Below are 8342 nucleotides of genomic sequence, written 5' to 3' on the forward strand. Positions count from 1 at the left end.
CCCGCCCCGCGTGATCCTCCTCACACCAGGTCTCTAGCACTTCTCTGCTCAGGGAGGGCAGGGGTCAAAGGGATTCCATACAGGGGTTGGGAGTCAGGTCGGGGCCAGCTCGGGCATTCTGCAGCTCGTGGCTGGGCCCTCCCACCCCCGGCAGGCTCCCCAGCGCCCTCAGCCTCAGTTTCCTCATGAAGGACGTGGGGCAGTGATTCAGTTTTCCTCAGAGGAGTCTTGTGGACTGAATACACTACATGGCAGGCATTAACACAGAGGAGGGCTCATTCCATACTGCTTTCTTGTGAGGGCCGTGAGAAGGAAGTCCACAGGCCCAAACTGGGGTCACTTAGGTTAAGGCCCCAATTCAGGAAACCAAGACTTAGTACCTTACCCAACTTCAGGTTCAACTCCCAACAATGTAACCTTGAAAGAGCCAACATGGAATTTCCTGGCCCATCTGGGGAATTGGCTGAGAGACTCTTCTGCTCCCCTGAGCAGGGCCACCTGCTCCAAACAATGCATTCCTTGCAAATAGAGTCCTTTCTTCTTCTTTTGATGCTTTTTCTCTGGTTTTTAAAACCTTTCTTTTGTTTAGCTCAGCTGAGTTCCCTTCTACTTGCTAGATGGCATGCTGTCTGGTTCATGAATCCTCTCATAAAGCCAATGAGATCTTCAAATTTACTTGGTTGAATTTTGATTTGGTGGCAGGGACCAGATGTGGAGTAAACTCCCGGCAGCATTCGGGACAAGGAAAACACAGGGGTGGTGCCCACGAACCATTGAGTTCTGGGTCTTCTCCCCCTTCCCCAGCACTGGGGGTAAGGTCCTCTGGGTCGGAGCTCTGTTTTGTCTCTATTTTTGCCTCGGAGCTCCGGATCTAGTTGGCTTTCCTTTACAGGGCGTGTCAGCTTGAGCTGCAGAAGGTTATGCCAGGAGCCCAGTGGTGCTGGCATGCTTGCCTGGAGCCCCACTGAGCTGACAGAAGGGTCTGCCCTGAGCCAACCCAGGCCTTTCAGGCCACACTCCCCATGTGGAAAACCTCAGCAAGCTCCTCAAGGGAATGGGTCGTGGTGCTCACAGGGCCTTCTTAGTGCCAGGACGCAGTTCTGCTGATATATGAAGGTACATGTTTGTTTGTCTTATTTTGTGTACATCACGGTTATTGCTAGCAGGATCTTGGAAGCCAAAAAACCTCACAAATTGATGGGCATGGGTTGAGCATTTAAAGGCTACTAGATTTCTGGCCATCTCAAACAGACTCCCGGGTTAGGATAAGGTGGTCACAGAGCAGGTTAGATGGACACTAGGTCACCTGTCAGCCTCAAGAAGATTTCCCTGCAACTTGGTACCCTGTGAAACATGACACAGTCCTCAACCCCATGGCACCTCCCTCTTAGGTATTAGCTCGGCTCCACGAAACCCAAAGCCTTAGCTACTGGGATCCTTACATTTTAGTCAGGCATGGTACCTTCTGGCACACCTGCTTATTTTCTGCCTAAGAACTATAGTCCCAGAAGGTACAGATATCTAGCAAGATAAAAAAATTTTATTAAAAATAACCTAGAATTACAGTGTCCATTATGGGGAATATTCCAGTTGGACAGGATTGTTCATTTAAGAAGTGTATGAAAGTCAGGGTTCCCAATCTAAATACACAGAATGGGATGCCTGCTTTAATTAATACGAAGAAGCGTCCAAAAGCCTTCAACATTCCAAAATAGTCACATTGAAAGATTCATTACAAAAAGGTATTGAAAAATTAGAAACATGAGAGGTGCTTAAGACCAAAGTTTGTATGGGCGCCTGGGTGGCTCAGATGGTTAAGCGTCTGCCTTTAGCTCAGGTCATGATCCCAGGGTCCTGGGATCGAGCCCCGCGTCAGGATCCCTGCTCAGCGGGGGGCCTGCTTCTCCCTCTGCCTCTCTCTCTCTCATGAATAAATAAATAAAATCTTAAAAAAAAAAAAAAGACCAAAGTCTGTAAGACTGACTTGTCTCCTACAGCTCCTCCATCCTCCCTTCCCTGAGTGCTCCGTCTGCTACTTTCCCGTCTCAGGTGCCTTTCCACCTGAAGAGACACTCACCTCCTCACAGGAAACTGCCTGAGGTGACAGGTGATCCTCCCAAGATGCCTGTCATCCTTGGTCAAGGACTGAACTGAGGGCCAGAGTAAAACATTTCTCCAACTTGGGCAGGGTCCCCAGAGTTTGTTTCTTTCTTTGTTTCATTTTTAAATCAATTCTTCCTGAGCCCAGGTGAGAGAGGGAAACAAAAATTCACATTATCCCTTCCTTTCCAAGTCCAGACCCATTGGTTATGGATCCTTTTCTCTTGGAATTAGTTTCCTCTCATCCCTCTGGTTTTACATCCTAAAAATGTGACTTGGCTTTCCAGCTGCCTCAGCTCTGTCTTGGGCTATCTTTGGGAGTGGTTCTACATCTTGTAAAAATAGTACTGTTTACACCTTCTTGAAGGATATCTTTTGGGCCCATGATGTTGTTTAATATTGCCAGAAAGTGTTACTGTTTTTCCTGGCTAAGATCTGACAATATATTTTTAAAAATTTTAATAACTGTATAATAAAAAATTTGGCAAAATTAAAAGCTGATATTTAGAGCCTGATAGAATTTTTTAGTTCTCATTTTTCTCTTTTAAATTTTTAGGCCTTTTCTGTTAAGCAAAATTTACTCAGAGGAAGACTTTCTCACAGGTGGATGGGTGCATCAGTCCTTTGATATTATTAAAGCAAGAAGTCCATTCTTTGAGAAACTAAAAACAGATGTCCTTGTTTTACAAATCTAGTCTTTACCGGACAGAAGGTCTGGTTGCAAAAATAATTCAAAGAACACCAATCCTTTTACCAATCCCTAAACCTCCCTTATTTATCTCAAAAGGCTTATAAGTATTGTAAAAGTTCTGGCCCAAAGAGATCAAAAGTCCTTCTAGAAAGTGCTTGTATTTTTTCCCTGTGCCTTCAAAATATAAACATTCAGTGTTCTACTCATTTTCTCCAGGAGCTCCTTATGTGGCTCGTCTCTTCACAATGCAGATTCCAAGGAGATTATTCTTACCAACCAAACATGGAAGGCAAGGCCGTTTAAAACTTGATTTGCCAACAACAAATACAAATCTTAAGTGTCTTCTCCACAAACAAAACAAAAACAAAAAAAACTTTAGCCCTCTAGACAAATAACCTTAACTTATTCCATCTACCAGAAAAATAAAAACAGATCCAAACATAAAAGTTAGTTGTTGTTGTTTTTTAAGATTTTATATTTTAAGTACTCTCTCTTACGAACATGGGGCTGGAACTCACAAACCCGAGATCAAGAGCCACATGCTCTACTGACTGAGCCAGCCAGATGCCCCAAAACTAGTGTGTTTTGTACCAATTTCATGACAGTAATTTTACAATGGAATCTATAACATCCGCAACGCTCTGTATGTTCATGGGCATCTACAGATGTGTTGTAAATGCTTTTACCTTCGGATGGCATTGCCAAAATTAACTTGTGAAGACCTCTATTTAGTTGGTTTGAAGGCAAGTGACAGTAAGCATTGGGCATTCTAAAACTCCAAAAGGTAAAAACTAACCCAAGTGCTTTTCAAGTTCACATGATCTAGAAAATTATTTGATATAAATGCTACTTTAAGGTTGATGGTTTAACTAACACAAACACATCTTTAGAGTTATCAACAGTAAATATAAAGACTTTTATTCTACCTGAGTTTACTAGCTAAATAAGTTGTTATGAGAATAAGAATAAGATTCTTATAAGAATAAGATCTTTCATCAATTAAAAAAACATAATAGCTTAGGATAAAATTGACTTTGTCTAATGCTTAATAAAGTTTTTATAAGTAATCTGCACATAATTGCGAATACAAGTAGATTGAATATCAAGTTTTGGAGTAAATTTTTTTAATTGTGTAGGGGCCAAGGGCAGGCTGCCTTAAGATGGGCCACTTTGGCATAAAGATTGTTTTTGAGTTAAAAGCAACCAAAACCCAGCTGATTTAGGAGAAACTCTTTACCTCTCCCTCACCTGCCTGCCTTAGCAGGAAGAGGGCATTAACAGATGCCTCCTTACCTGAGAAACTAACCTGTACAACAGGACAACTTTGCTTTCCAACATCTCCTTTCACCTGCCGGCTAACAGTCTCCCTCCTCTTTGTATTCCCAGTCCTGACCCTTCTCCTTATCTCTGGATGTCCTGTGAACCCTGTGTTGCCTGCCTGTCTTTAGAATTTCATGCCTATATGGATTCCCTGTATGTACAAAACTAAATTTGATTTTCTCTTGTAAATCTGCCTTGGATCAATTAGATTCTTAGTCCAACTTGAAGGACCTTAAAGGGCAGAGGAAATTCTTTTTCCTGGTAAATAACAAAATCCAACCAAGTAAATTTGGAGATCTAAGTGGCTTTATGAAATACTTCATGAATCAGGCAGGGCCCCATGGAGCTGGTAGAGAGGTGTTCCCAGGAGATGTACAACATGGAAGGTCTTTATAGAAGAAGGTGGTGGCCAGAGAGTTATTAGCCAAAGAAAAGGACTGTTCCTGGCAATGCCTCTTTCTAGGAGACAAAGCAAGGTTTCCACCTCACCTCTTTGAGGGATGGAGAGGACCTAAGTGGCAGACTCGCTGGACCAGAATGAAAACTTCCTGGCTGACAGGTTAATATTACCTTTATGGGATAGGTTCAAACTGCAATTAAGTTCGGTGTTAAGAAGCAGTTTGGGTACTCAGTTGAAGTGACATTTTGGATTTCATATGATTACTTCTGAAAGTATTGAAAAGATTATAGAAGATAAATTACATGGTGGTCAGCATATAATCTCTAGCATGTAGCTACTACTATTATTCTTAATCATGTTCTGGAATTTAAGAGGGCCCTTATCATCAAAACACCCTTGTTGGGGTCATATCTTAAGATATATCACTGAAGATTTGTCAGAATTGTCAGACAACACAGAAAAATAACAGAACATGTGACAAGGCCTTGAGGTCTAGGGAGGGCCGAGCAGCTGAGGTCATAGGACCAGCAGAGATGGACAGAGGATTAGGGTCACGAGGCCACAACTCTCAGCTGGAGCCATTCCAACACGCTCTCACAGGTGCTCTGTGCTCAATGTCCGTTGAGAGTAAAGGACTAAGGTGACCTTGGAGTCTCTCAACCAAACCAGCTTCCATCAACATGGCTTTCTGCCCTGTGTTCCCTGCTTGTTGAGCCCCCAAATGTGCACGATGCACTGAAATGGTTCAACTGTGGGGAGATTTTCAGGCAAAATGCAACGCTGCCTCCTGGACTCACCTTAGTGAGCCTTGTTCATGGGTGATCCATCTGGGAAGCTGGTGTTCTTCCCCCTCTTCTCTTGCATGTTCTCAGAAACATAATAGGCAAGTCAAAAATGACTTTCTCCACTTTAGTGGATTCACTTTCCAATTGGTCCTGGCAAACTGGACTTGCCAGCAAACGTGAGTGAACAGTTACCTGGCTCGTGAGCAATCATGTCACATGTTGTTTATATGGTTGGGGCAGTAATGCATCATTGCCCTGGCTTGTCTCATCCTGTTAGAGCTTTCATGAACAACTTGGTAGTGGCTGTTTTTAAGGATTCTTAGAAGGATCTTGGCCATTGTCCTTTTCGCAATTTCTTCTGTTACTCCTTAGTTTTTTTAATTTAAAAAAAAAACAGGTGATCATTATGAAAATTTTAGAAAGTTCTGGTAAGCGAAATTAAAGAGAAAAAAAAAAAGACAGTATCCAAAGTCCCAATCTACTTCCTTGTGGCTTCTTAAAACCAGTAGACAACTGGGATTTATGGCTCACTCAGGAACACTATGCTTTGACTGATGGCCTTTGAGCACTGTAAAAACCCTTATCTGATCTTACAGGTGAATGAACTGAAGCTTAGAGAGGTTTGGGAACTTCTTTAGCCAGTAAGCAGGGAGCCAGGAGTCGGTCTCAGGAGCTGTAACTCCAGACAAGGCAGCACGCGGTGTTGCAGAACGGTGCCAGACCCGGGATTGAAGGCTGGCTGTCAACGAAGATGATGGGAGAGAATTGCAAAGGACAATAGTTAATGTTTATACTGCAGTCCAAGGGACTACATGCCTCTCCAAACCTGTCCCCAAGGTCACTACCCCAGGCACAGTCCCTCCGCTCTGCCACTGTGTCCATTTAAACATTTCTGGAAAGCGTTTCCTTATCTGTGACTGTGCACTGACTTCTGGGGAGATCCTCTCCTCTCCCTGCAGGAGCCACCACCCTCTTCCCCAGCAGAAGACCTCCATGTTTGAGTTATTTCTTCGAGAGCAGGTCCTGGGGTGGGGGTGGGGTTGCTCCGGGAGGGGAGACGGTATCAGATGCCAAAGGGGGTCCTGTAGCCACCTGGGTGTGACGCAAGGAGAGCGATAATTAATGAAAATCTTAGTGTTCTTTTCTTGTTTGTGTTCCTTTTCTAGGAACTTGTCCCCTCTACAGTTAGAGATTTCCTTGTCTTAAAGATCAGAATTTGAACAGCAGAAATGCAAAGAGGAAAGAGTCACCATTCAGCCTTTGACATCGCAAACATAATTTCTGAGTCCACAAGGGTCCTGAGGGCCAAGCTTTGAAGAGAGAAGATAAGGTTTCCTAATCTCAGGGTCCAATCTGAAAACCTCCCATAAGGTCGCTGTCATCAAGGAATGAAGCATCCATTGCCTATGGAGTGGGAAGAAGAGGGGAGAAGAGTGTCCCCAACCCTGGGAGAGGGGCAGGGTTTCTCAAAAGCTGAGGGCAGTAGCCTGCTTGCACTCATGCTGTGCGAGGCTGGTCTAGAGAGGGTGGGCTCTGGAAAATTCTCAGGCACAGCTTTAACAAAGAGGGGAGCAGGTCACAGATTCTGGGATGACCAAGCGCCACAAACACATACTGTTCCTAAGACCTCAGGACCCTTGCACAGCCATGGGGAGCAAGAAAGTCTCCCTGAAGAATGCAAGAAACTAGATTTAGCAGGGTGGCTCCCAGTCAGACTTACTTTAAGAAGGATAAAGGGAGGGGCGCCTGGGTGGCTCAGTCATTAAGCGTCTGCCTTTGGCTCAGGTCATGATCCCAGGGTCTGGGGATCGAGCCCCGCATCATGCTCTCTGCTCCGTGGAAAGCCTGCTTCTTCCTCTTCCACTCCCCTTGCTTGTGTTCCCTCTCTCGCTGTGTGTCTCTGTCAAATAAATAAATAAAATCTTAAAAAAAAAATAAAAAGAAGGATAAAGGGATATGATAGTTCTGGGCAGTGTGGACAATAATTATTCCCAAGGGCAGGGCTATAATCATGGTTGAATCTGAAAGGGGCTAATTACATCCCAGAACTGGAAAGAAATGCAGAGGTTTGCTGAAAACTGGGGAACTGAGGTTTACACTTTCTCCTTAGGCTCATCCTTCAGTTTCCGTGGACTCAACTTAACTTCCAATCCTACTTAGCCACTAACACAGTTGAAGGTTGAGAAACAAAAAAAGAAAATACTACAGTCCCTCAAGTGGGTTAAGACATATTTTCCGCGTCAGCCATGTGTGCTCAGCTTCAGGTTCCTGCATCCTGGCTGGAGAACTCCTTCCCCACGCCCCACTCTCCTCCACCTGAGTTGTGTGCATTCCTGTTGCAAAGGGGAACTGTTCTCAGTTGATGCCCCATAATTTGCATAGTGGAGTGCTCAGTGAGCTCAGAGGAATCCAAGCAGTTGGGCACAAATCCAATCCAGGCTGTGCCAAATACTGTTACTAGAACAGTCAGGGCTTGCTGTCGATCACCTGAACAGGAGGAGAGCCCGGCCCCCAGGAGCACAGGGTTTGGTTAAATGCAGGTGAAATGTGACCCCACGGCGCCCTCCTCCAGGCACCCTGGGACAGTCTACACAGTGTCTACACAGTGCACAATTTTGCTATTCCAGGAACATCCCAAAATGTGGGAACACTGGCACACAATAGGGCGCTCAGGGTTCAGGCATCAGTAAGATGAAAAGCTACTTTTCATTGAATACCAGCTTTATGCTGCAGCCTTTGGGGGCAGAGATAGTAACATTTATTTTTATTTCTTATCTTCAGGATAATGTTCTTGCCAAATGATGAATGGAAATCTAATCAAGCTTTTATTCCACTTTACGGAGGATAAATTAAATGCCACCAGGAGAAAGCAATTAGATAAAGCCACAAATCAGAACATTCCACAAGATAACCTGTTTTGCATGAGTGTTTTCTACATGAAAAAGGTTTTAGTGGGGGCCTCACTATTTACAGCCTGTGTTGACTGATAAGGTCCCCCAGTAGTTTCCCAGTGCCAAGGTGGACAGGGCCCCGGCTAGACGGCTGG

The 8342-nt window shown here is 44.4% G+C and overlaps 1 pseudogene across 1 annotated transcript in view; it reads right to left on the reverse strand.

Annotated features, from left to right (window-relative positions):
- LOC116624754 overlaps positions 1–5770 on the reverse strand; it is a 9624-nt pseudogene extending 3854 nt beyond the window's left edge. Inside the window, exon 1 of the transcript XR_004297947.1 lies at positions 5309–5770. The product of XR_004297947.1 is annotated as a cathepsin L1-like (transcript). The remainder of the gene's footprint in view (positions 1–5308) is intronic.
- Positions 5771–8342: the final 2572 nt, after the last annotated feature.

Source organism: Phoca vitulina, unplaced genomic scaffold (assembly GCF_004348235.1).
Source record: "Phoca vitulina isolate PV1807 unplaced genomic scaffold, GSC_HSeal_1.0 scaffold70, whole genome shotgun sequence".
Classification (NCBI taxonomy): domain Eukaryota; kingdom Metazoa; phylum Chordata; class Mammalia; order Carnivora; family Phocidae; genus Phoca; species Phoca vitulina.